Source organism: Haemaphysalis longicornis, unplaced genomic scaffold (genome assembly GCF_048455015.1).
Source record: "Haemaphysalis longicornis isolate Haplotype H1 unplaced genomic scaffold, Haemaphysalis longicornis Haplotype H1 scaffold_5, whole genome shotgun sequence".
Lineage (NCBI taxonomy): Eukaryota > Metazoa > Arthropoda > Arachnida > Ixodida > Ixodidae > Haemaphysalis > Haemaphysalis longicornis.
In genome coordinates this window covers 79,343,775-79,371,217 of record NW_027526385.1, presented here as the reverse complement: position 1 = coordinate 79,371,217, position 27,443 = coordinate 79,343,775, and the positions used below count along the sequence as shown (strand labels likewise).

The window sequence follows — 27,443 nt, the reverse complement described above, 5'->3', positions numbered from 1 at the left end:
GGTACTGCGAAGTGCAAAGTACATATAACTGTCACCAGAACCACGACGGAACTCTTTACAAAATAAATACAGTCGACTTTCGATCATTCTAAATAGCTTAATTGGAATTTTCATTTAATAAGATGTGACGTGCTGGTCCTGGCAATTTTACATGCAATGCAATGGAAGAAATCGCTCGATAGTTCGAGGCTAAAAGCAATTATATGGATTAATTTGAAGTTATTTAAAAAACATACACGTAATCGTCATTTCTCGATAAAAAAAAGACGAAAAAAAAAAACTGACCCGCCGCGATGGCTCAGTGGCTACGGCGTTGTGCTGCTGAGCCCATGAATGCGTGTTCGATTCTTCGCCTCATCGCCTGTGTAGCGTCGGCGCGTTAAATCCCAAAATCAATAGATAAATTTCTCGATAGAATTCAAAATGTTTAAGCGCCAAAATCCCTTGTGTTCAGCGCTATATTGGCGCCATGTACATTGAGGCATCGCACAGTCGATAACGCGGCAGTTCAGTTGAGACTCGCGCAAGCGTACGCATCTCACTCTTTTCCGCTCCTCAACCTTCTTTGTTGCGCACAGCTCCAAGTGAGCAATTTGCGTCGTGGCCGTATCAGGCTTCGAATTCAGCGATAAGTTTGAACTATCAGGGAAAACCGTGCCGTATGCTGATTGCAGTGAGACGTCAATGATAAAACTTATTTTCTCAACAAATGCTTTAGAAATATCGATATGCCCCCGCTAGTAACGTCCTATATTTTCGACTCGTCGTCCATAAATCTTTTAATCTCCACTCTCCCCGGGAAGTCCTCGGGCAATGAGGTGATTCCAAACCGCACGCACTAAACGGAAAATTACAGCTACAAGAAAGCCCACCGTGCTTTTCCAAATCGAACACTTCCTAGTTTTGTTTGGTCTTCTCCCTTCTCATGGAGATATAAACATGGCCTAAACATAAATGTTTAACAAACACAAGCTTATCCCCTTTTATACGTTTTTTTAGGTGCCTGTGTGTGTGGAGGGGAGATTTAAAAGAATGGCCGCTACCCCGCCCTGCGAAAGTAAATGTACAGCGAAGCTTTTGTGCCTGTGTGTGTGGAGGGGAGATTTAAAAGAATGGCCGCTACCCCGCCCTGCGAAAGTAAATGTACAGCGAAGCTTTTGCAAACCACTGCAAATGCTGACGGGGGACGGTATGAAAAGTTCCTCGTCGTATGAGTGGGCTTGTCGCTGGCGCTCGGCTTTTCTGGCGGCAAATACTGGGACCTGCTAGTCTGACGCCAACGCTCAGCGTGACGGCGTCTCGGGCGACAACTGCTTGGCCCTGCCTATAGCCTGACGCATGCCCTCGCCTTCGAATGAGGTCAACCCCCTTATTCTAGAGCAGCTGCAAGCCTAATTAACATTTACCAGAAACACATGACAAGACGCCTATTCATAGGCGACTTATCAGTCACTACGCGGTTCCTCAGCTTGTGTTGTGTTTTTTAAATGCAGAGCATTTCTTTAACTCACGATGTCACCCGGCGTTGTCGGCGTGCCTCGGCGTCCGCAACAGCCGTTCCAGGTGCGCCCTCTCCCCCACTCCTCCTCTCCCGCATCACGCTACCCTCCTCGCTCTCAACAACAGGTCCGCACCCCTCCCCCTACACTATATGGTTTCAATCCCACGACCCTGCGGGCGGAACGCAGGGTACATGGTGCTCTACCCACTGCGCCACAAAGCCGACACAGAATGGAAGGCTACGAACGCGCCTTATATCATTGACTCATTCAAAATACGTCTGCTGATACAACGCATTCACTACCTGCGGGCAGAACGCGAGGTACATGGTGCTCTTCCCACTGCGCCACAAAACCGACACAGAATGGGAGGCTACGAACGCGCCTTATATCCTTGACTCATTCAAACTACGTCAAGAAGCTGCTGATACAACGCATTCACTACCACCAACTCCCCAAACACTAAACGTTAACGCAATACACCCACCCCCTATGCGACGCATTTACTCGAGTCCCCCTCGCGGGGAGGTTGGCCCTTTTTACACGAATAATGCGCTCTATGCTATATACGCCTTATTAGCCTGAGGCATGCGCTCGCCGTCTTGGACGAGAACAGCTGGGTCCTGCTTGGGTTTTCTATTAACGACACGAATTTTCAGATCAACGAGTGGCTCACAGCTTCGATGTAAAAAAAAAAAAACTGTGCCGCCCATTTGCTGTAGCGTCTGAGTTGAACGGAACACCCGTCTTCTGAACCATCTCACTGCATTTCAGGATAACCGTGACACTTGCGGTTATTAAGCCCCAAGAAATTATCGTGCGGCTGATTCTCGAATACCATATAGACCGGGCAACGACATATCAGATTATACCCCGATTCAATCTTCTTCACCCCCCCCCCCCCCCCTCCTCGTTACTTTCCACAAATGAGCGCTTCTATGGAGCCTAAAAACAAAGTTGTTGCACCAAGTCAAGCATGAAATTGGCATTTCACCGTTGGCACGGCCGGTGACCGTTAGCATGTCGTTAACGCACCATTAACCAACCGTTAAAGAGACAACTGATGGTCATTTTAACGGAACGGTAATATAGCAGATAAAGTATACTATTCGACAAGATCCCGAATGACGTGCGATGAGAGATGATTAAAAAAGGTTTTTGGTAATTACACAAAACTTCGCTTGTCGACGGGAGATGTGCGAGAGGCAACAAGGAGGGGGGAGAGAAAAAGTTGCATGTCGAAGTACCAAAGTCGTTCACATATTACAGCCGGATCGATACTGCAAAGAGGCAGTCCTTAATCTGTCTTCTACATTTTTCCAACCACACGACTGGCCGATCTGCTAACTGGCTATGTGGCATTCACCAAGTATCAGCATTATCCTCATAATCATAATCGTCGTCGTCGTCGTCGTCGCTGTCGTTGTAATCATCCCATGTCATCGTGCCGGCATATTGCCGAACCACTTCGGTACTTACACCATCCAACTCTTTCGTATCCGCCATGATACAATACAAAGCGCTACGCTCTTCTTTGAGGATAAAACACCGCACAAGCACGCCAATTCAGACGCAGCTTTACACAGCCAATCCAGCTCGTTGCCAACTTCTTACTGTCTCGTTTGTTGAATCCCTACAAACAGCCGCCCACTCAACCTGCGACCCGCTATTCAATTCACAACCTGTTCCCGTCGAAATAACGATTCAGCACAAACCTGATCCCTATTCTCACGCTTCCCTTTCCTTTCTCCCCGCACCCCGAGCCCGACACCGGCGGCGCTCATTAACACAAACAAGCAGCCCGGAAACATTCAATCGAACCCGCTCCGCTCTACAGGCTTAATCCGACACGCTCTCTCGTTCCCAGCCATAACCGAACTCCAGGGGGTGAGGGGAGGGGGGAGGGGGGTAGTAGCGACAAACGTCATTCACGGGCCGTAACAGCGTCGCCTTGCGAAGCAGTGCTTTGTATACTCGGCGGTCGTTAGGTGGTAAACAGGCGTATCGCGGCGTGACGAGACTCTCGTCGGCCTGCCGGCTTGTCTGCCCGGCTGTATGAAGCATTTACCGACCGTCGTTCCGAATCGATGCTCCTGACCCCCTCCCCCCCCAGGGCGGGGGCGTCGCAGGGGAGTCACGTTGAACCGATTTGGCCGCAGTTCATATCGCGGGCCACCGACTTTGCGGTATACGCGCCAACGACCATCGGTGTCGTCGTGGGGAGGGAACGGCGGAACGATCAAACACGAAGATCCCTCCTCGCTCCAACTTCCCCCGCAACAACGCATTTACATAAATCACGGTGGTTGTTTGCGGGCGTGAGAAAAAAGCGGGAATTGTGGCCGCGTGCTGTTGCCGTTTCCGCATAGTGAGCGTGGGAGACGGGGGGGGGGGGGGAGACGAGTGGCTGTTAACAGTATTATTATTCATGAAATTCTAGTTGAAAGCCCAGAATGTATGTGTATTTTCCGGGTGGAAGTGTGAAGAGCTCGTGGGCACTTGTGGTCGTATTACTGAAAGAAAATATTAGCATTATTTCTTTGCTTTTAAAACTATTCTGATCATTTCATCGTAACAACGTAAATTGCAAGGTTTTGGACGAAATTTTCATTCCCTGGTGGTAAGAAACACAGAAAAAAGTCCCCAAATTATTATTATTGTTATTATTATTATTTGCAATCACGATGACGTACACATAAAAAAGCTACTAGGATGGACTACGTGAGGATAAGATTGTCTACTTATTCACCAGTCAGTCAAAATGGTATGCCAAAACCTGTCTGAGGATTTCTATAACAACCCATGAACCGCTCAATCAAACAAACATTAAAAAAAACATAAAGGACAAAATATTATAACAGCGAGACGGCCAACCAGAAATATGACCACTTTTGAATCGAACGTTATTGTCCATACCCCGAATGAGTACGCGGATAACTGTGTGTTCGGCGTTAACGTAAAGGTTGCGCACAACCAAGGTCTTTTCTGTATCCACAGGCCGCACAGCGAACCGAAACAGAAGGTCTATTTTATTTTGCCATTCCAGAGTAGTTCCGAGCAGTTCCGGGCAGTCCAGAACTTCCCTTGCAATATATATTCTATGGGCAGAAACGTAGATTTGCTCTGGAGCTGTTCTGAGCAGTCTAAAATGACAAATAGAAGACACCTACACTCTTAAAAAAAAAGGTCGGCGCGCTTACTAACAGAACACTAACCAGTTACTTGTCCCAGTATTGAACAGGTACTTAGAGTCGACTGTACCAAGCAAAAGGGGAGAAGAAATTGTTGTGGATGGAAAGCGACTGACCGTTTATATTAGGCGGGAAACTCTTTAGTTAAACGTAAACAATCTATGAAAATATGCACACATGCGCAGACACTTGGAGCGCGTAGGCTAAGAATAAATTCATGGGATGACAGTTGTGATGTTTCTTAATTTAAAACAAACCCTACGAAATTTGTTGGCTACGTGGGCTCTTCAATGGGGCCGCCTCATACGATGGACCGAGCATCAATAAGTTCACAGTGACGTTGGCGAAATGCGTAATTCAGGTTACGTTAAAGGAGCCATGAAGACAAAATACAAGTTGGGTTTATTAAAAAGACTGCTTAGTCCCGATAACAATGATACCAATATCATCGCAATCTTCGAACAAATATCGGAGTTATTAAAGAAAACGTGTAAAGCAGTCGCGACCCCCTAGCCAATTTCTCGCAATTTTCTATGACGTCACAGAAGCTTGTTTGTGCGATTGGCGGCAGCCTAACTGACCTGTCGCGACGACACATGACTGGACGTCTGTAATGGGGCCTCTACTTCCATTTGACCGCATCACTTGAATGCTAACGTGCAGTTAACGCACTGAAAATTAAGTTTTATTGTTGGCCCGTATGACGTCATTCTTGCTCATAACACGTCACTGTGGCGCAAAATTTGAAAGTTTTTAAATACTTCTTGCTTTTTTTTTTGGTAAAAAACATCTTTTGTGGCTGTAGTGGAGCGGAGTGAGATACTGAATACTAGTTCTTTCAAATTAAACGAAGTTGTATTTTCTCTTCATGGCTCCTTTAAAGCGCTCGATTAAAACAGCAAACGCTGACGTCTCGCGCCGGTTTAGGCGTGATACTCTGGCAGTACCGAACCTTCCTTGAAATGTTTCTGCGCGCACGCGTTGTTAGGATCGAACATGCCCGATTTGAAATCCCCTAAGCGGAAACCGTGATTCCTCGAGCATGGTTCTATATTGATAAGATGGTGTAACTGCTGGGTTTCCAAGAGAAATTTCGTAGCCCACTATAAAATCCAGGAAGCGGAAGAAACATTTGCTAAGGCCTGTAAACTGAGGCGCAGACTAGAAACAGCGACAGCAACAAAAAGCAATTGTTGCGCTATACTTATACTTCACATTCACAAGACACCTGTGACAGGGTTGGCGCAAAATGGCTGCATTGATCCATTCATAGATACATTTAAGATGCCGTTCACCGAAGGCCCATAGACAAATACAGCAGACCCTTATTATAACAAAATCATTTTATGCGAATTATCGCTTTATTCAAAAATTCAAAGAATTTTATGGTTCCAACAGCACTGGGGGAAAAAAAAGTCGTTTCCGCTTATAATAAAGTCAGTTTGCTGTTCGGGAGACTTTCTTTATCACGAAGTTCTACTGCACGCACACTTGTCCGATCCCTACGCTGTGGATTGACCAATATTGGATAAAATCTGACGGCCACGTGCTGTGAACGCTGCCTTGCATGCTTGCTCGATTGATTGATTGATTGATTGCCTGACTGATTAATTTATTTATTGATCGGTTGAGTGATTGGTTGATCGATTCAGTTATTGAGTGATTGGTTGGTTGATTGATTGTTCCATCGATCGATTGGTTGAGTGAGTGGTTGGTCGATTGATTGATTGATTGATTGATTGATTGACTGATTGATCCATGGATCATTCGGAAGGTTTGTTCTTGCATTTAAAGCAGTCAACGGCCTCTTCAAGGAAAAAAAGGTCAATAAAAAGGTCAATAAAAAGGTCAATAAAAAGGTCAATAAAAACATTTGAGCGCTAACATTACCGAATAGGTGATTGAGTGATTGTCCAATGTTGAGGCCTTCTCGTCTCCCTAGACCGCGCGTTATGGGCCGTGAAGTGAACCGGAGCTGGAGACCGGCCACCCATGGTCATTACCGCTGGGTGCGGCCGCGCTGTAGCATACCACGTCCGCCCGGGAGGGCCCAACGGAAGCGGAGACACGCGTCGCCGCGTGACGTCACGGAGGACACGCTTCCGCCCGCACTCGTTACCCAAGGCAGTATAGCGAAGAACAATAGATGAAAGAGGGAAGCAGGAGATACATTTGTCCTCCGAACCTTGAAAAAGCGGGTGGCAGCAGCGGTGATTGCATGCGAGGGCGACCAATCAGAAGCACTCCCGTTGTCGTGTTCGGCCTGTCGCGCTCTGTTACGTTCTCCGAGTCGCTCGTTTGATTCTACGGTTTGCTTGCTGGTTCACTTTGCTCACGATGTTGTCGTCAACGTCGTCGTCTTCATGATGATACTACTACTACTACTACTACTACTACTACTACTACTACTACTACTACTACTGCTACTACTTCTATTACTAATAATAATAATGCTAATAATTATGGTCATCATAATCATTCTGCTTGTGTCTACTGCCGGCCGAAATATCCTCTCTTGGTTCTTTGACATACCTGCCTATGTAGTACACAGATTAAAAAATTAAAAAAAAAAGATGTCTGGAATAGTGGGGGTGGGCTGCTACGTAGACAACGTTAAATTATTATTAACTATGAAAAAAAAAAAAACCTTACTCACAACGCCGCAAAATTTTCCCAGCCAGCAAGGCGTCTTTTGCTTGGCGACAAAAACGTTGAATGCAACTGCATGCAGAGACTATCGGCCATGACGCCGACAAACATCAGCATTATTTGGTAGTATAGCAAAACGAAGTGGTGTTAAATATATTGCGGCGTCTCACACGCTCATGGAACAGCCTTGGGCCCACATGCAGAATGCATGTGGCAGCAGTATTGGCCCTCTTGCGGTGTTTTGATGGCTAGTGAGGAGAATCTACGAAAAATGTGGCGACACGGCATATTAGACACCCAACCCCGAACCACTATGCCAAAAGGAGCTCAAAAATAATGCAATTGTTTCTCGATTCGCAAACAGGCACACAAAGGTACGCCAAAAGCAGATTTTTTTCCAAAAGAACAATAAGCATTTGTGCTTTGTCTCACGTGCCAAACTCATCGACGTCGTCATCATCATCATAACTATCATGATATAGAACACTGCAGGTGCTTTACATCACTGCCCCGTGCGCGAGCCTCAGTTATTAAAATGACTCTTCAGCACTCGCCCTTACAAATACCGAGCTTACCGGACGGGAATCTAGATATTTTGCTGCTGTACACCTGCCAGCAAGGCACAAAAAAAAAAATGGTGCAGCTTGAACTAGTGGTGCAAAGCTGGAGAAACAGCAGAGCTGGCGGCCCCTCTCCCTTCGTCGGAGACCCGGATGTTGCACCTCACATCTAATTCCGAACTTGCCGCTGAAAGCTCTCCATGTCTTGCAGGCCCGGATCGTTTTGTCCGCAGCCTTTCACATCTCTCCCAAAGTAGGTTGCATTAGCACGCGCAATCGGCCTTGCGAACTCGACGTCTGTAGCGCGAACTCGGCGTCTGTGCTCCTCACTTTAGGCGCGAACGCATGTCAATTGGCGAGGAGATTAGCGCGAGAAAGATCACGTCACTAACGCTGGACAGAGTGTTCTTGAAGGTCGTGCTGGCCGACGCCTAGCGCTCCTCCCGAGGCGTACGCTTACGTGCGCTCGTTAATTTTTAATGGTTATTTTTGCGAGATTCCACACGGCCCAAGCCCACGCGCAAGCCGGGACGACGCCGGGCGCTCAGGAGCGCCCGGCCAAAATGTCAAAATGTGTCAAAATGTTCACCTTCAGGTCGACATCCTTAGTGGCGTTTCTCTGACTTTTAGGCTCCCGTTCTCGCGAGCACTCGGTATTATTTCTTGGTATTTTTCTTTCGTAGCATTGAACGCGGAACTAGAAGTCCAAACACTTCTTCTGTTCAAATAACAACTACAACTGAAGTTATGTTCGGTACACAGAGTCGCCTGTATAGAGGGATGCAGAAGAGAAACGATGACCGGCAAATTCACGACTGAGGACGACAGGCGATAACAAAGTTACCGCCGATTCCTTAAAAAAAAAAAAAAAAAAAAAAAAAATTAATCAGGTATTCGAATACTCTTATATAGCCCTCGCATATGCTGACGCTTCTTTATTAAGTTTAAAACGAGATTTTAAAAGTGACTAGGTCGAGCTTAATCTATTTTGGCCGTTAGTTTGGGTAAACGGTAAAAGAGTGAAAGTTGAGACAGAAATTGTGTCAGTATAGTCACCCTCGCAGAAATTTAACTTGACAGCCGCCACTCTCTCCACCACTGGCCTAATGCACAAGGAAGCAGTACAAGTACACCTAGAGTGAATGCTACAAAACGGCAACGAAGGTTTCCTCTCTTCTCTCAAGATGAAGGGAGGACAGTACTAACGCCGTATTTCCACCACCCGGCCCATTTGTGAGGCGAACAGTGGGCGACTTCGAAACCGGCCGCCAGCGCTGGTCTCGCCATCTCCCGGGGTCGAGGAAAACGATGGTATTATATGGAGCACCGACAGATGGCGCCAGTAGCAAAAGGCGCCGCGATGAGAACAACGTTGGCGCCAAAGTTTCCGTAGTATGTAGTAAACACGAATCGATACGATTCTGTGCAAGGAACTGTTGAGTAAAACTATTCTTACTGTGGAAGTATGAATCAGCAAGCGGCGCATTTGCCGGGTGGCACTACTACTAGCATTGAACAAAAGGCACTGGGCTTAGTCGGGAGCTTGTAAAGGGTGCTTTACCGCAGTAAGACCCTTTCAGTGGGAAAGACGAACTATTGTGACAAGTTATACAGTCGATTCCCGTTAATACGAAGTACACCGCGAAGTTCAGGAGGACCGCGAAAAACGTCCAATTAAGCGATTTTTTAATAAAGAGAAAAGGACAAGAACAGGATTGTTATTTGTTCGCAACACGCGCAGTGCCTTCTTGATTTTGTTCAGAATCTCAGCTGTCGTCGCCAATTCGAGCGTACAACACGGGTTGCCCAGACAGTTGAGGCTTATCGCTAAAATCGAAGCCTGAAGCGCCCAGCACGCAAACTGCTCACAAGGTGCTTTATTTATTTGCATTAGAATTAACTTTCAATTCACCGATATAATGTGCTTTATCTTCGAATTTATTTTGGAACAGAATGGAATAACCCACCACAGCATATTGTCACTGAAGCTAACTTAACAAAAATTCAGGACTTGTTATTAAGGAATGAAGCCACCTAATTCTATTTTTGGTTGCTTACATATGCTTTTCTTCGTCTTTCTCTGTAGTTATGTGCTTTGTAGTTATGTGTTGGAGAGGTTCTTATTGTTTTTTTTTTAATTTGTAGTTTGTGATTCTGTTAGCAACCATTCATGTTTTGTTTGATGTATGCCAATGCTGCCCCTATCTAACATCCTCCTACGGTGGGCCTTTAGGAGTACCCAAATAAATAAATAAATAAATAAATAAATAAATAAATAAATAAATAAATAAATAAATAAATAAATAAATAAATAAATAATCGCGCGACTTTTTCACTGAATTGCATGTAAGATCGCCGGGACTAAAAAGTAACCTCCAATTAACAGAAAATTAACAGACTTCGGATTCGGATTATCCGGAGTCGATTGTACCAATCAAAAGGGGAGAAAAAAAATGTTGTGGATGGAAAGCGACTGGCCACGTATATTAGGCGGGAAACTTTTTAGTTAAACGTAAGCAATCTATGAAAATATGCACACATGCGCAGACATTTGGAGCGCGTAGGCTAAGAACAAATTCATGGGAGGACAGTGGTGATGTTTCTTAATTTAAAACAAACCGTACAAAATTTTGTTGGCTACGTGGGCTCTCCAATGGGGCCGCCTCATACGATGGAATGAGTTCACAGTGACGTTGGCGAAATGTTTAATTGACGTTACGTTAAGTTACGGTGCCTAAGAAATAATTCGGCACCGGGAAATGGCTTGACTAGGCTTGTATACAGTGTCGCTTAAAGGAGCCATGAAGAGAAAATACGACTTCGTTTAATTTGAAAGAACTAGGATTCAGTATCTCACTCAGCTCCATTACAGCCCCAAAAGAAGTTTTTTTAACGAAAAAAAAAAAAGCAAGAAGTATTGAAAAACTTTCAAATTTTGCGCCACAGTGACGTGTTATGAGCAAGAATGACGTCATACGGGCCAACAATAAAACGTAATTTTCAGTGCGTTAACTGCACGTTAGCATTCAAGTGATGCGGTCAAATGGAACTAGATGCCCCATTACAGACGTCCAGTCATGTGTCGTCGCGACAGGTCAGTTAGGCGGCCGCCAATAACACAAACAAGGTTCCGTGACGTCATAGAAAAGTTGCGGGAAATTGGCTAGGGGGTCGCGACTGCTTCACACGTTTTCTTTCATATCTCCGTAATTTGTTCGAAGAATGCGATGATATTGGTATCATTGTTATCGGGACTAAGCAGTCTTTCTAATAAACCCAACTTGTATTTTGTCTTCATGGCTCCTTTAACACAAATTATTACACTTTTGTTCGGCTATGTCGTATTTACGACAAATAGATTTTTCACAGCGGAATTGAAAAATTGGCGCGAACTTATATTCACCAAAGGCGTACATTCCAGATAAAGGAATGTAAAACAGTTTAAATATGAGTACATACAATGCGTTACCACTGAAATTACTCTATAACTGTACCGAGTGCTCCCTAATTGTACAATACATGTAATTAGTAATTTCGATTTTACGTGAATGACATGGTGCTCCGGCTTCCGCTTTTTTTTCGCGCAGAAAAAACGGGGTGCGGGAAAAACGGCGGGAAAACTGTTGTAACTTGAATTTGACGAATAGATTACACCACGTCCGTCCGCTACAATAAAACTTTATCTTCACCACGTTTAATTACGCTGATTGACCGGGAAACATGTTGCTCGTAAGAATTCGGAAATTACTCGAGTTTGGCATCACTCAACCGCTTGGTTGCGGCCACGATTGCGACGGCGACCCAGTTAATAGGTGCTGCAGACCACAATGCAGATAATAATATTACGGCTTCTTTTATTAGGTTACCTAGAACACCTCCTTTTAGGTCTCTTCAATAGCAGTGTATAATTACGGCAAAACATTAAAAACTAACGGATTTCATGCACCCGAGGCCTTTTCCATAAAAATGTCAGCCGTATTTTCTTTACTGGGGGTGTAAGAGAGACGTAGAGCGAAACAGAAACTATTGTGAGAAAGGAGACCATTCCTGCATTGTTATTTTCTTCGCTTATGTCACACTAGTCCCCGATTTATTATCCGTACTATTTCCAGCTCAACGGTTTCACTCATCCGGTGCAAATAAGTACAGCCGAACCTCGTTATAAAGAACTAGTATCGGGTCAGGAAATTAGTTCGTTATATCCGATATTTCTTGTAACAGTAGAGGTAAAAATCGGCTCAAACAAATCGAAAATCTGGCTCGTGCAAGAATACTTGATACAGAAATGCATCTTTTTAGGCTTCGAACCCACTACAAACAAGGTAGCCCTTACCTTTCTCCCTGTTGCATTTCAACCCTAATCAACCGGAACATAAGTACGTGAAATTACAACAGAACATAGTTCACTTGACAAAACAGGCGTGCGTTTTTATTTATTCGATGAAGGATGTGATCTTTGTCCAGTGGCTACGCACATACAGCACTGAACAGGATGAAGTTTTCCACAGCGTCCACGAACAAAAGAGCCTTTATACTTCTGCAGTTGCGGACGGCGGTTTTTTTTTTTTTTTCAAGTAGCTTCTCAGACTCCTGGTCAAATATTACTTCGTTATATCCGATATCGCGCCCGGCTTTCACTGTTTCAGTTTCGTTATAAGAGAATAAGTGTGATTGAAATAAAGCGTGACCAACCAAAGTTTGTATTTAGTTCTCTATAGCCGATAATTCGCTATATCAGTGTTCGTTATAGCGAGGTTTAACTGTACTTACGTTAGAAGTATTGGATTTTTAAAACTCATTGCCTACCGTGCGTAACTCCATAATTGTACACGCCAGGACCTTTATATTTCTCGATAACGCACGGGACATGTATTAGGCTCCTGGCACTCCTTACGACCTCATGATGACATCATCATTTCATCATGGCCATCTTCACGTTTTAAATTGAGGGCCTTTTACACCTCCATAACAATTATTTATTTTTTAGCTTTCTCCTACTATTCATTCCAACTGTATTTTGCTGACTGAAAGACCACTCACCTTGAACTGGCGCTGTTTGGCCTCGATGCCCTTGCGCCATAAACACATAAACGCATGCTACAACTACTGCGAACACCCGTTTTGACGAAGTCATAGAGACAGAAAAGAGGCTTCGTTATAAGTTTTCCTTTAAAACATATATGAATTGCTTTACATTCATTGGAATGGGACCATGAAGCACTTCAAAGAAAGCGAGATATGTAGTAAAGTGACTTCGTTATAACGGGAGCTTACTGTATTTGTGAAACAAAGGCCTTGTGCGTTTCCTGAAGCCCGCTTTCTATATACCGTAGAGGTCTCGAAGGTTGCGCGTGACGTCACACACACACGTGACCGGAAGGAAAATAAGAGAAGGGTGTAATTTCGGCGCTCACCACTGCGACGAAGTCGTCATAGGTGATGGCCGACGTGCGGCTCCGGTGCGCCTTGGCAGTTAAGATCTCGCGCTTGGCCGGGCCCACAGCCTGACAGAACTCGGGGCTCTCCAGCGCCCGCAGGAAATCCGCCCACGGGATCTCGCCGAAGCCTTCCGGGTCGAACTGGGCGCAGAAAAAAAAAAAAAAAAAAGGGGGGGGTGGGAGAGAAAGAGAGCATTGACAGACGATTATTCCAACCGATGAGGCGAACATGCATGGAGCGCTGTTGTGCTCATAATACGATGACATTGTGATCACTGGAGCAATTTTTTGAAGGGCCATGCAGACAAAACACAAGTCGAGAGATTTCGTGTTTTAGTGCCCCCAGGGCCTTTTCCCAGGAGAGGAGAATAAACATTTAATGGAGCAGTCAATGTTGTTGGGTTGACCGCCAGGTGGGGAACCTCCTTAGTCCAGGAAGCCCTGGGTCTTGGCGGCCTGCCTAGCCCGGTCCACCAGATATTGTTGGTGATCCGGGTTGGAGCTGGTCAACCGACCCTCCCACTGCTCAAATCAGGGATTTGGGTTTGGGGCAAGAGATGGTGTGTGGCGGCACTCACATACCATGTGGTAGAGAGTGCATGGCTCCATGCAGAATTTACAAGTGTATATGTACAATGTCGGATGCATTGAGTGCAGTAATATACCATGTGGAAATGTGTTAGTTTGTAGCTGTCTGTAGATGGTCGTGTATTCTCGAGACATGTTGAGATGTGGAGGCGGAAAGGTTCTTCGTCCCAAGCGGTAGTGGGCCAGGATGTCACTGTACCTTCTGGGGATTATTTCTCTTGTTGGGCTTACGGAAGGACTGGCTGACATCCCAGAAGGAGACATCCGGTGAGTATGAGCTCGGGCTGCGGCATGAGCCACCTCATTCCCTTCCAGTGATGAATGAGCCGGTGTCCATATGATGAAAATTTCGGGTAAATCAGGGCGGCCCGATAAAATTTTTGCTGCTGTTGATGAAATGCGTCCAATTTGAAAGTTTCGACACGCCGTCTGGGAGTCTGATAGGATGGGGACACGTTCTTCGCCAGTGGTAGCTGCAAGGGCAACGGCTGCTTCTTCTGCGGTGTCTATGTCCCTGGTAGGTATAGAAGCTTAAGCTAGCTCCAGTCCCTGATTATTGACTATGCTGATGGCGGGGGCTGATCGACTGGCGTATAGTGATGCGTGTGCGTACCCAACGTCAGGCCGTTTCCCGTATGCTGTTCGAAGAGCTTGAACTCTGGCCTTGCGTCGTGCTTTGAAGGGATGGAAAAGTTTTTTCGTGTCACCTCCATGTAGTGTGCTAAAATGTTTCGCTGGCCATCCACGTGCACATGTACCGGAGTGGGGAAATAATTTTGTGGGGAGGAGGAATAAACGGGTGACGCTCCGAAGCAGCACCCCGCTCTGAGGCGCGCCGTATAGTCGAGTGCTAGGGATAAATTTACCCAGCCAAGAAGGTTTAACGTACGCGCAAATCGAGAAAATGGCCGCGTATGGCCTGGAAATCGAACCCACGACCTTGCGTTCCGAACCATCGATCGACCATATTTGCGATTTTGTGTCCGCCGTAAACAACAAGTAGAAACGAAGTCGACTTCAGCCCAAACACGCTTGTGTTACGGGTGCAGGTGATTTCGTTTGTTCTTGGTGTATACCTGGCTGAACAAGGCACGGGCGCCTCGTTACTTCTCACGGTAGAGGTAAAAGCGGTGTCCCAACAGCTTCAACGTGTTTATATTTCATAGGAGATCAATGCGTACATCTTTCTGTTAGCCTTCTTGGCGGCAGCTGGCGCTCACGGTTCCCCTTTCTACCCGCAAAAGCTCCTCTCCAACGCCTCCGCAACCACGCGCAGAGTCCAGAGTTTTCCCCCGAGCCAAAAACTGAGCTATAGATCTGACAGACTTCGCGAAAACCGCTTCTAGCAATAAGACGAGAGCGAACCCAGCTGAGATCCCGCGAGAGTAAACACAGGAAACTTCCCCGTCGCGGTACGGGCTTCCTCCGAGCTCTGCATCCCGCATCCAACATCCCGTTCTCTCGCTCCGCAGCCGAATCAAGAAACGCACACGCGTCGTGCCTTGCGCGCCTGCGAGTCTGACTCAACGTGATCTACATCTAAAGCGGTCGCCGAAAGAGGATGCTGTGGATGCGGACGCCTCGAGCTTCGAGCCGTCCGCGTGGTCCCCGGCTAACATCCGGGCGCTGGTTCACCACGCCGAGTAGTAGTACACTTCGTTCGATTCCAGCCTCTGGCGACTCATGAATACCGCGTCCGAGTGCGACGCGAGGAGGTCTATCGACGTTTTATTTTCACCCGGAAGCTCCAAGTTCTCACTCCAAAACTGCGACCGAATTTAAAGTTCGCGCCGAAGCGCAGGGCGTGTCGTCCTTCCAGGGAGCGTTCTGAAGACGACCGCAAAACTACGGATTCGATTCTAGACTTCTGTGCCCCCCCCCCCCCCCTAACCTATTTTCTTGTTTTTCAACTTCTCCCGAACACCCTCAAAATCGTCGTTCTGAGGTTCCCGGGACGTAGAACATTTGTTTGTTTCTACAGCCTTGGAGTCGTCATTTTTGGCTCATCCCGCCGTCTCCAGTAAGCTCACTGCTCAACGTTATTGCCTGCCGCCTTTGCCCACCTTCTGCTAATAATGAGGACGCAGGCTTTCTTTGCCGACGTTGTGTTATTCTTTCTAACCGAGACGAGATATAAAAAAAATCCCGGGCCATCTCCACTAGCGGGAAACCTGGGGAGGGGCGACCCATGCAGTGTATAAGTGTATTCTTGGCGCCTCGGCGTTTTTGCCAACGGAGATGAAACCATTGGGGGGTACAGGTATACAGCTTTAATGTAAAAGTCTCATATATTTGAAGCACGAAGCGTTCCAGCGCAAGGCGTAAACGAGTGCCCTGTGTGCTCTTTTAGTACGCGTTACGAAGCGTGCTAGCGCGAGGCGTAAACGAGTGTCCCGGCGTTTTAGTACCGTGACCACATGAGACGAAAAATACGACGACGACATGAGACGCCAACGACTGTACAAACAACGCTCGGCGTGCTTTGCAAACAACCTCCGAAGGACTGATCCCAATCAGTACGGTAAATATCATTGCTTCGGTTGACCTCGTGCATTCGCTGGAAGGCCACATTCGGGTAACATCTGACATTTATTAGTCCCTTTATATGTGCCTGCGTGGGGTTACTACAACGAGAGATGACCCCACGAGACCAGCCGGCACACGTCTAAATTAGCCTGCTGCGAAAGATGGTACAATAACGTTCGTGACGAGATCCGTTCGCCGCGTGTGTACCAGGCGCAAGGTCGGCAGTTATGGTGCAGGGCGTGGCACGAGCCTGATGGGTAATTATCAGCAATATTGGCCGCTGCTGCGTAAACAATGTCTGCGCCATTGGATATCCGACGCCATAACCAGACTCACTTCCATAGTACGAGTAAAAATTACGACTGGCGACGCATGCGCAATAGCGTTGCGGAGTTTCAATTTCAAGTGTAACGCCCATCATTATCTGTTTGGAACGGCGATCGAGAAGGCAGCAGTAAGGACAAGGAGTGCGACACTGGGTGCGCTCTGGAAAAATTTGAAGCACCCTTTGTGGAACGGAATGTTGCTGCACTCATGGCGCACACCGAGCCTTTTACCCCGGGGGCACTGGATCGGGAGGGACCGCACGCTGCGAGCTAACCACGCGGTAAGATATGCGTTCAATCGTAAACAAATCCTAAGCTCGCTCTTCAACTCTTGCAAGTCGTTTTTCGCCTGTGTGCTTGTTTTGGTTATTTGTTTTTCATCCTCCCCATTATTTACATGGTATCGGCTACTTTGCACGCACTTTTGCCCGAGGCGACCGGCCTCGACTGAAGGGCTTTCCAAAACCACCGATTTTCGTTTCCGTGTTTTCACAAACTGTTTCTACATTTAGATAAATTGAACAATGGTAAGACGCGAAAGAGTGAACAGTTGCAAGCGCGGGTGCTGTGTTTGTTGCTCTTCCCTGTTGTCCCATCTTAGCGGTGTTTAATTCATGCAATGAACCAACTACCCCGGCTACAAATCCTCCTGCTATTTTCATCTTTCATTTCTTTAAAAGCACGTGGAGTGGCTCTTCGGAATACACGTTTTAATGACGATAGCCTTTCTTGGGCTACTTAAACGCAGAAATTTTGGTATGTCTGTCCGTCCGTCCGTCCGTCCGTCCGTCTGTCTGTCTGTCTGTCTGTCTGTCTGTCTGTCTGTCTGTCTGTCTGTCTGTCCGTCCGTCCGTCCGTCCGTCCGTCCGTCCGTCCGTCCGTCTGTCTGTCTGTCTGTCTGTCTGTCTGTCTGTCTGTCTGTCTGTCTGTCTGTGACTCAATTAAGCCACCCGTTCAAAGTAAAAGGAAAGCTGCGCAATACTCTTATACACCCACAGCCAAACCTAAACATCTAAGTCCGGTGTTAGTGTTCATACTTGCAACATTGTTCAACAAGAACAAGACATTACGCAAATATAAGGCAGCAAATCAATACATAAGTGATATTTGCAGAGTGGCTTTTCGGAATACACGTTTTCAGAAGAGACTCTACATTTAGGATAGCGTTGGTTTGAGTGTCTTACAGGATACAGCAACGGTGTGCCTAGTACGGTCGCAGCGAAACGTCTCATGGATTCATACTTTCAAATATTTTTATTACGTTAACCGTAGATGGCCCATGTAAAGAAAAACTTCCACCGTCAACTCGCGAGCAGAGTGACATTCAATCAGCCACGTGCAGAGAGGGTGATGTCAAGCGAGGTGGCTGCGGCGTTGGCTACGGTGGCACCGCCTTCGCGCCGCTGCCAGTCTAGTTGCTCGGAATGACGTCAAATCCAGGCGATGGCGGCGGCTAGCTGGTTTCGCGGGGACGTTTTACAAGGATGATGGGGCCGTCGCGTTGCCGATTTTGCGCGATGATGCATAGTGTAAAACGGAGTGTGAAGTGAGTGCCGGGCCGAATAGGCGGCAAGAGACAATAAAATAGGAACAACGAATCGCCGAGACTGCGGAACAACGAAACGAGCGACTGACATCCAATGGCGACTCTAAAGCGAGAAAACGTCACCGCCGAGACGGGAAGAGCCATAACAACGGATGCGACTGTATAGAGGCGTGCGAGAAACACCGAGTTGCGGGCTTCAAAAGCGAGAGAAAACCGTCCGCACCGAGCAGATACTCAAGTTCGCGAAGGAGATGGATGCGATGCTAACGCGTTTTAAGACTCCACCCATGAATTTTCCATTATTTTTTAATTTCCCGTACTTCCTCCGGATATATGTTTTATTTATACGTTTGATATACAGTCCCAAAATGGTTTACGTGGCCTCTGCCTTGACATCACGTTACTCTCTGTTGATTTTCTATTTCACGTTTTGTTTTAAATGCAGAGCATTTCAGTAACTCGCGATGTCACCCGCGTTGACGTCCGTAGTCCGCACCGCGCCCCTCCATACTATATAAAAAAAATACTATCCGGCGCCCGGTTTCGATCCCTCGACTCTGGGGGCGGAACGCAATGTACATGGTGCTCTACCCACTGCGCCACAAAGCCCACACAGAGTGGGACGCTATGAACGCGCCTTATATCATGGACTCATTCAAATTACTGCTGACGAGCGCTCTCTCGTCAGCAGTTGCCACAAGGAAAACAACACTAACGTAACGCAAACTACTTAACGTCGTGCGACCCCGGAAATGCTCTAAATTTGATCGTGCCCCTCGCGAGGGGGATGTTCCACTGCGTCTTCTCTCGGTCGCGGGACCCGTGGCGCCATCTGGCGGAGGCGCGGCACAACTCGTAGCACTTTCTTTGAAAAAGCGCCTCGAAAGCGCGGCAAATATGAAATAGGGATGACGCGCTTTCGAGGCAATCCGCCGACGCGGCTGCTTTGTGTTCATCTCTTCTCCTCCGCACCGTAGAGGGGTGTTTTCTTTTGTTTATTTCTTCCGGTCAAGACGTAACGAAACGCAGGCGTTCATACATTGCTGTTTCGCTTCAGTTTGGAGCTACCTTTCGGTATCGTGTCGCAACGAAGAGAATAACATAGAAGCAATCTAGGGCTCTTTCTCAAGCAAGATGATAATTTCATCGACTTCAGCTGCTGATTAAAATTTTTCCCGGCCTATGAGTATATTGTAAATTTGAGCATATTATAAGAGCTCCAGACTTACCCTGTCGAAGAGTCGGCGCCATTTCTGTGAAAAGAAGAAAAAAAGAATCAATATCTTCAATTTAAAGAATAAAGAACAGCGCAAGAACAGGACAGGAGAAAACATACACAATGAACGGGCGCTAACTTTCAACTCGAATATTTCGAACAATTTCGTGAAGAATTCTTATACCATTATAAATCAAAAAAAGTCGCGAGGCAGTTACTTATTTGTTTTGAAGACGAAAACCCGGCGTACGATATTCTGAAGGGTACCTTATACACGCGCGTCCACCCATCGACACAAGTAGCCATGCTATTTTATTGTTCTTAATATAATTCATCCTGATCCCACCACTAATACTTACTAGCAATCACTAATCAATCATTAATTACCCCGTATACACGGCTAACATGCTTTGGTTCACTTATAGGTTTCCTACCGTTTTTGTACCATTAGTGTCGACGCCGTGGTCATTCTAGGTGACCTTTGAATGATACATATAAGGCTTTCACTTCACAGAGGCCATGAAGACAAAATACAAGTTTTTTTATTCAAAAGATTTCGTGTTCTATAGTGCCCCCAGCGCTTGTCAGGAAGCAAACGATGCTTTATTCACTGAGAAATTAATCATTTTAAGCTAAAATTTTGATTCTCGCTCCGAAACGTGTGTTTGAACGACGTTGCAATGACATCATAAGAACAGGTCTTTCAACTAAACTCGGTGTGGCGCGGAGACTTGCTTACTGTTAGTCAACCAAGCTGGCGCCACTACACCCGGCAAGCCTTTTTCTTTCTTAGGTTTGTTTGTGACCGTATTTAAACCTGGCTTGTTTTTGTTCATGGAGAAAATAATCGTTTCGTGAAACATGGTGCTCGCTCGACAAATATGGTCACGTAAGACACCGTCGTTTGCGTCAATCGGCCAGTGTCGTCTGAGACAACCCCCAAGCCCCGCAGTGCTGTGCATCTAAACGAAGCATATAATGCGCGCAGTACCAACAGCAGTACGCATCGGTACTTCGATGTTTACGTGTGCTTTCGTAACTTCCACTGTTTGTCCCCCCATTCTTACTGATATAAAAAGAATGTGCCCTAAATTTAGGCGCAAATAGTTCGTTCGGCAAGCTTATAAGTTCTGCCTAATTTGCGCTTGCTTTTGCCGGCCTCCGCCAATCGCAGAGCTGGCTGGTATGACATCATAGGTTCTGTTGCGGGAAATGAGCTAGTGGGTCGCATGGCCATTCCTTTTTTCCCCAATTATACAGCTTATTTGAGCGAAGTGTAAATTAAAAGTGGTGTCAGCATGATTCTAACGCGGCAATCTTTTGAATGAACCAAACTTGCATTTTGTCTTCATAGCCCCATTTAAAAGTTAGTTTACATGGGAAGATTAACTTGGATATACATAACAAATATACCGCACCCAGCGGCACCAAATTTTTTCTAACTAAGAAAATGGCAGAAACGTAGATTATCGCCTCCACTGTGACGCCACAAGTCAGAAAATGGCTTTGGAAGAACTTGACGAAAAAGCTTAAAATAAATAACATTGTCATACGCGGAGCCGTCGCATAAACGGAGGAATTGAAATCTTGGCGTTTATGATAGCCTGTGTAATCTTGGACTCATGATTTGCTGACGTTATAACTTTATAACTATATTTTCATTTCCTCACGCACACAAAAAGGGAAATACCCATTTCTCTTTTGGTTGTCAATACGTAACCAAACGAACACTTCTATTCCCGAACAAGCAAGGCTCCAAGTATAAAGAGAGAAAACTTTCTGTACTGCGCAAATAAGTGAAGGTTCGGCTTCCAGTGATATAAAATAAAGAGCTCAGTGATAAAGCTTAACAGCTGCGTCAAGCAGTACTAAGCCTTGTCAAACAAAGGTCAAAATGGTTTTAGGACTTCATTTTAGGTGACTTCGTAGTACTGTCGCAACTTGAGCCTGAAGGCTTTCCAACCAAATCCCGTCTGTTCTTCGTTATGGCGCGTCTGAAATCAAGCGCCTAATATTTTTTGTCGCTGTCTTTGTTTATCTGTGTTTCATCTACAGCTCTTCATTTCCCGATACTTTTTCTGCGCATGTTCATTTGTGTGCAACTTGGCAAGCATGCCGGTATTTTTCCCTCCGGGCGGCCCTTCTCTATACAGCGAAAGTGAAAAGGAATATCTACAACTCATTTACGTTTTCCCGTATGCCAATGGGAACAATGAAATACGAAATGTTGTTCCCTTTCAGGGCAGTGTTCATATTTCTGGTACATTGAACGAGTCGATGGTTGTTTGGTGTGCAATTATGAAAGAAAAAGTGCCGAATCCGCAAACTGGAAGAAATGTTCACCTGAAATCACTGACACAGAAGTTTCTATGCCATGAAAAAAATTCCCGGGGAACGAATAATTTAAAGAAAAAGCCTAGCCCTCAGTTGTAATTGAGTTATTTAATGATAGTAAGAATGCCGAGCGTTTTTGTCAGCTTTCGGGCATAACAGTTTCCAGTTTGGCTTAAGCTGACGGCTCGTATTCTGACTTATAGTAAGCTTCCCGTAAGGAGAACTCGAAGACACCGTAAAAATTTGTTAAGCGGACGTTTTCTTGCATTGTGCATGTCCCAAGCTAGAAAAAGTCTTGTTCGTCTTAACAATGAAATTCGTCATTCTGGACTTCCTCTTGATGAAGGTATGCTGTATTTGTTTCGTATTAACCTGGGCATGGCCTAGGAACTTTTGAAAAAATACTGTAGACGCAAATTCGCTAGAACTAAAAACTGGAAATCCCACTGGCGCTGCTGAATACTTACGTCGTTGAGGAGAAGGCTTCGGCGCAACGGTGACTCGAGGTCTCCGGCGACGACGAGGACCTCTTCAACGAAGACTCCTTCGTCCTCGCAGCCGACGTCCCGCTCGACGCCGAAGTCCGGTGCCCCGATGACGGCGACGCCGCCGGAGGGTCGCCGCGCGGGCGCCGGGCGTCGGCCCGGGCCCGGCGACGCGACAACCACGACCACGGCTGTCGACGACGACGATGCGTGCGACGAAGAGCCGTCCCGCGACGAAGGCGACGACCTTGGAGGAGACGGCGGGGACGAAGCGGACGCGAGGGCGTTCCCGGTCGCCTCGGCCCAAGGCCCGCGCTCCCCTTTGTCGAGACCCAGTGCGGCTGGAGGAAGTGGACAAACCCCTTTCCTAGAGGTCGCGAAGCCGGCGACGCACCGTTGATGAAGACGTGAGCGTTGCGTTCCCGCAGGGCTCAGCGAGCGTACACTGCGTGGGTAGACGCTGTGACGAATTTCGGTTTATCACCCTCGGAAAGTCATCAAACTGTGCGCATAATCTTCGAGGGCATCCCCGAGTTCATGATTTCTGTCCCCTTCAAGGGCACTGAAATTCGTTTCCGCCAATTTTCATAGAATATAGTTTGTACCAGAGGAAGACCTTGCGGGGTACCGGGATTAAAACGGAAGACAAAGCGTGGGAATGGTACCTTATTTTCGTAACAACACTATACGTGCTTTTTTTCGAGGCAGTGTGCGTAGCCAAGACAATGATTTGCCCTAAATGGCTAATTATGCTTTCTTTGTGCTCACAAAACTGAATGTCTTGAGGTAAAACTTTGAGGTGTCCTTCTGCGCAGTGTGGGTTGAGTGTTTTGCGCACGAAAAACTTATGCACATGCTCGCCAGGTGTTCCTTTGCAGGTGCTTCGAAAGCCAGGGCAATTGACAGGTCCCTTATATTTTGGGCAGCACGACGGGTGAAAGGCAGAAACATTTGGACCTCTCAACTTGAGAAAAAAGGTATCTTCAATGCAGAGTGCAAACCGAAGTTCTCGCCTTCGATGCGAGGGACGCGGGGCAGAGCGTACGTGGGCTTCAACTTGAGAAAGTGCACTTCACCGAGACCCCAGGAAGGAATGTAGCGTAGGACATACGAAGTTAGATTGACGGCAGTGCGTAAAGCGTCGACCTCAGTTTGAGTAATCACAGATTGATAGTCTCAGCAAGAAATTGAACTTCCGAGGATTCGTCCTCTCCTGAGACGTGGCGCGCGGGTTCATAGTCAGAGGTGTGGTCCCGGAGAGACCTGCGTGGACAGAAAAGAAACGACAAGTGCACAAAATGAGCATTGAAGTGAGTGCCTTGTGCAAGGCTTAGCTGATTTTGATTGTGTATTCTAAAGTTCTAGTCATTCCATGCTAATCATTCCACCCCTTCCCCACCCCCCTACTATTTTTGTTTTGAAATATCTACGAACTATGGGTATTAAAAGTAGACGTTGCTCAATTTCAGAGCACGTTTTCTAATTTGAAAACCACGGGGGTAAAAATGAGAAGCTTAGACCCCTATACTTGCTGTAAAGGCTACACTTCCATGTATGATTGAGGTAAAATACAACCTTTCGTACCTTATTTAAAAATTATTCATTGTTGCTTATAAATTTGAAACGCCTGATACAAGTCAAGTTCCAAATGTCCTTTGGATTTCTGTCTGCGTTACCGCCAGAAACATCTTTATTCAGAATGTAACGCTGGGAAACTAAAAGAAGAAATACTACAAGAGCTATTTTCATCCAAACCAACAGCGAGCATTTATAGCTCAGTAACAGATACACCACGGCAGATTGATTGACATCCAAATTGACGAATTGACCGTCGGATTCATGGCGAGAGTTTGCATTTGCACCGTGTTTATTTATATCCAGGTTCGCATCGGTGCTGTTTACACGTCCAATCAACTTTCAGGGCTGCCTATCTAAAACAAAACTTCGACATGGTAAAAACGTGGACACAAGAAATAACACTTCCACAGGACGGGCCCTAGCGCCAGTCCTGTGTAAATGTTCTTGTTTTCCAGATTTTTCCTTCGTGCTTTTTACCATGTCGAAGTTCATTGGCCAGCTAGCCCGAATTTCTGCGCTAAATGCGCCGCCGGGATTTTGAATTCTGTTTACCGATGGCTTGCTCTAGTAATACACTTTTCAAAAGCTGGGTAGCAACAAAGACCTCGACACAAAGTTTACGCCGGGGTCTTATTTGCTCACACGGAAGTTAATGTACCCGAATATTTGCCTGCCTTGCGTGGTAGGCGCGAGCATTCTTGTTTTTTTTTTTTGTCGTAATGTTTGTTTGTTTTGAATGCGGTATACGCATTATATGTAAGCTGAAATGCTGAATACCGTAGCGACGTTGACCGGATCGCTCACTTACTATTAGCGACCCAATTCCCCAACTGCAGCATAAGCACAATTCTTGGACTATTTTAAGGTAATTGCGATGTATATACTCCTAAACTGTACCCGAAACGCCTAATCTTACACAGCCCCGCACTATGTTTATCCACGCTAGAATAATCGGGAAGGAAGAATCACCGGAGAACACAATCTTTGGGGAAAGACAACAACCCCGCTGCTTTCAAGCCACAATTCCCGCACCCATACCATCTGTTGACGTTTCATATAATATGCACGCAGTCGCTTCTCTGCCTAGCTGGCTAATTTCGCACGAGAAAAAAAAAAAAAAAAACTGCGGCAGTCGTCAGGGCCTACATTGTGAATTACGCAACAACAATCATGGTATCAAAACATTGGCAGAAGATTGCTTTTTTTTCTTCTGTGCCGAGTGGAAATGTAAGGCTTCCCCGCCGATGAAATCTTTGCAGTGGAGAGCTCTATAAGTTTGGCGGAAGAAACGCTGTGCAGGACTCCGTTTCAAAAGCAAACGGAAAAAAAAATATTCAGTGCTCATAATACCCATATTATTTAACCTTTTAAGAAAGTAACAGAATAAAACAAACAAAAGCAAAGTTTTGTTGTAGATGAATGCGATGATTTTGGGAGACCAGCTTCAAAGGGAAAAAAATGCGCAAAGGCTCTGTTATATGAACGCAGAATTCGGCTCCAGCCCTTATCACATACCGCCCCGCATGCATTTTTGTCGGGTGCAAATGTAAACAAAAAATAGCGACGCATCTTGAGCTGCTGGAAATGCTTATTCAATCAATACAGGAAACACGAGCGCGCGTCACGGGTTGAACCTCCTCTAAAGACTTAGAAAGAACCAGCGCAGCACCAACACTGACATCTTTGTGAAGCAGAGCTAGATAGCTGTCTGCGCTGCGCGCAAAACTCGTCTAATTTAAGCACCCTTTTCCAATTTATTTCCCGTCTCCGAGGGAAACCTAACACCCTTTCGTATTACGACGACGTTAATCCTCGCTGCGCCCGCGTCGGATTATTGGCGGGGAACGCTCTAATCTGTCGCGCGATCTCGGATACAGCGCTTCGATTTTTGAGATAGAGAAATTTATTGGGTGAATCGCTTTAGGAAAGCAGTTCTCTCGGTACGCTGTATTCACAATGTGCGCGACAGCGGAACAAATCCGTCGCGGGCCGCGATCAGATTAAACGCACGGTAAAGCTGTTAGAATAACAACAGAAAGGTGCGAGACACGCATACTGCAGTAAAGCAGGCTTTGATCAACCCAGGATTCCTCTGGATCGAGATTGATATGTTTGATCACACTTCACCCCATTGAGGCGATGACGTCAGCGGTAAGCAAGGTATAACTAATACGACCCAATAGCCGCTGCATGACGACGGCGCCGGTTTGGGTTTAACAATTTTTGGCTATGTATTAGCTAGAACATTCAGTTGTATTACATTTGAAAGTTATCCTTGCTGTTGTAGCTTTTGATCGCACGCGCAGATTTAAAAAAATTCCACCTAGCATAGGCCGTAATCCGCTATCAAGCGGCTAAAAAATTATTGAACCGTGCTGTTTGCTCGTCACCTCATTTTGTCCGCCCCTCGCGCTATCCGTTTTTATTAAAAGCGCCATGAAGACAAAATATAACATAGCTGGGTGAGGTTGTAACAAGGCCTCAGTACCTACTCAGCTCCATTACGGTCACGAAAGAAGTTTGTTTAACCGAGAAAATTCAAGAAGCAATAAACAGTTTCAAATTTCGCGCTACAGTGACGTGTTATGGGCAGGTGTGACGTCATATAAGGTCTGGAGTGTTTCGGAAAGTCTTTTGAAGGCCTTTTTGGAAAGCGGAGACTGCCAATTCGGTCGAAGAGGTCCACCCACAACACTCGCTTTACGTGAACTACGAATTTTGTACGCCAAAGCAAAAAAAAAAAAAAACGCTGTGCTTTGTTGATTAAATACTGGTCGGCCTAAATTTAACTGAGGATGCAGACAAAGACGAGAGACAAAGCACAAGCGCTGAGATATGTGCTGTGTGGCTATGTGGCATCATGTAATGGAGTAGTGATTTTAGTGTATCCGTTTAAGCTGTCCTGAATTATCCTGCGTCTGAGGAAGCCCCATGTAGACAGGTGTTTTTGTTCGTGACCACGATCAGAAAAACAGACTCCATAGTTGGGTGTCGGACCTGCAACCTGGGCAGCAAAAACTTTTCTCCCTCCGTTTATGAGACGGGCGGGAAACGGACGAAAAATATGCGAATTGCTACATATTGTTGGGACAATACCTTCCACGTTAGCAAGTTGGTAGAGGGCCCAACGGGCGGAGGAAACAAAGAAAATGACGTCTCACTCTGCAAAGTCATTTCAGACGGCAACGTAGATAGCGAACGGGTTGAGCATTTTGTGAAACAGTGCTGTATTTCAATCTTATCGAAATCTTCCCGCAGCCAGCCGCAGCCAGGGGATCTCGGACTAGGGATCCCCTCCACCGGGCGGGTGCCCTAACAACTGCACCTGTTGTTTTAATAAAGATTTGTTTCATTCATTCATTCCCGTTCGAGAAGCGCTCGCAACCTGCCCTGGCCGGCTCTAATGATGATGATTACGACGGTGATGATGATGAATTTAACGATGATGATGATTGTAAGGGGTGATGACCGGTCATCTTATCAACGAATCTAATATATCTGCGTTGT

General features: G+C 46.2%; 1 protein-coding gene across 1 annotated transcript in view; it reads right to left on the bottom strand.

Moving 5' to 3' along the window:
* The window catches only part of LOC144138486 (protein rhomboid-like), a 190,488-nt gene extending 167,680 nt beyond the window's left edge, over positions 1-22,808 (bottom strand). Inside the window, exons 1-3 of the mRNA XM_077670783.1 lie at positions 22,341-22,808; positions 19,553-19,576; positions 13,314-13,478 (exon numbers count right to left, since the gene is read on the bottom strand). The gene's annotated coding sequence lies outside the window, so the exon portion shown is untranslated. The remainder of the gene's footprint in view (positions 1-13,313; positions 13,479-19,552; positions 19,577-22,340) is intronic.
* Between the last annotated feature and the right edge of the window lie 4,635 nt (positions 22,809-27,443).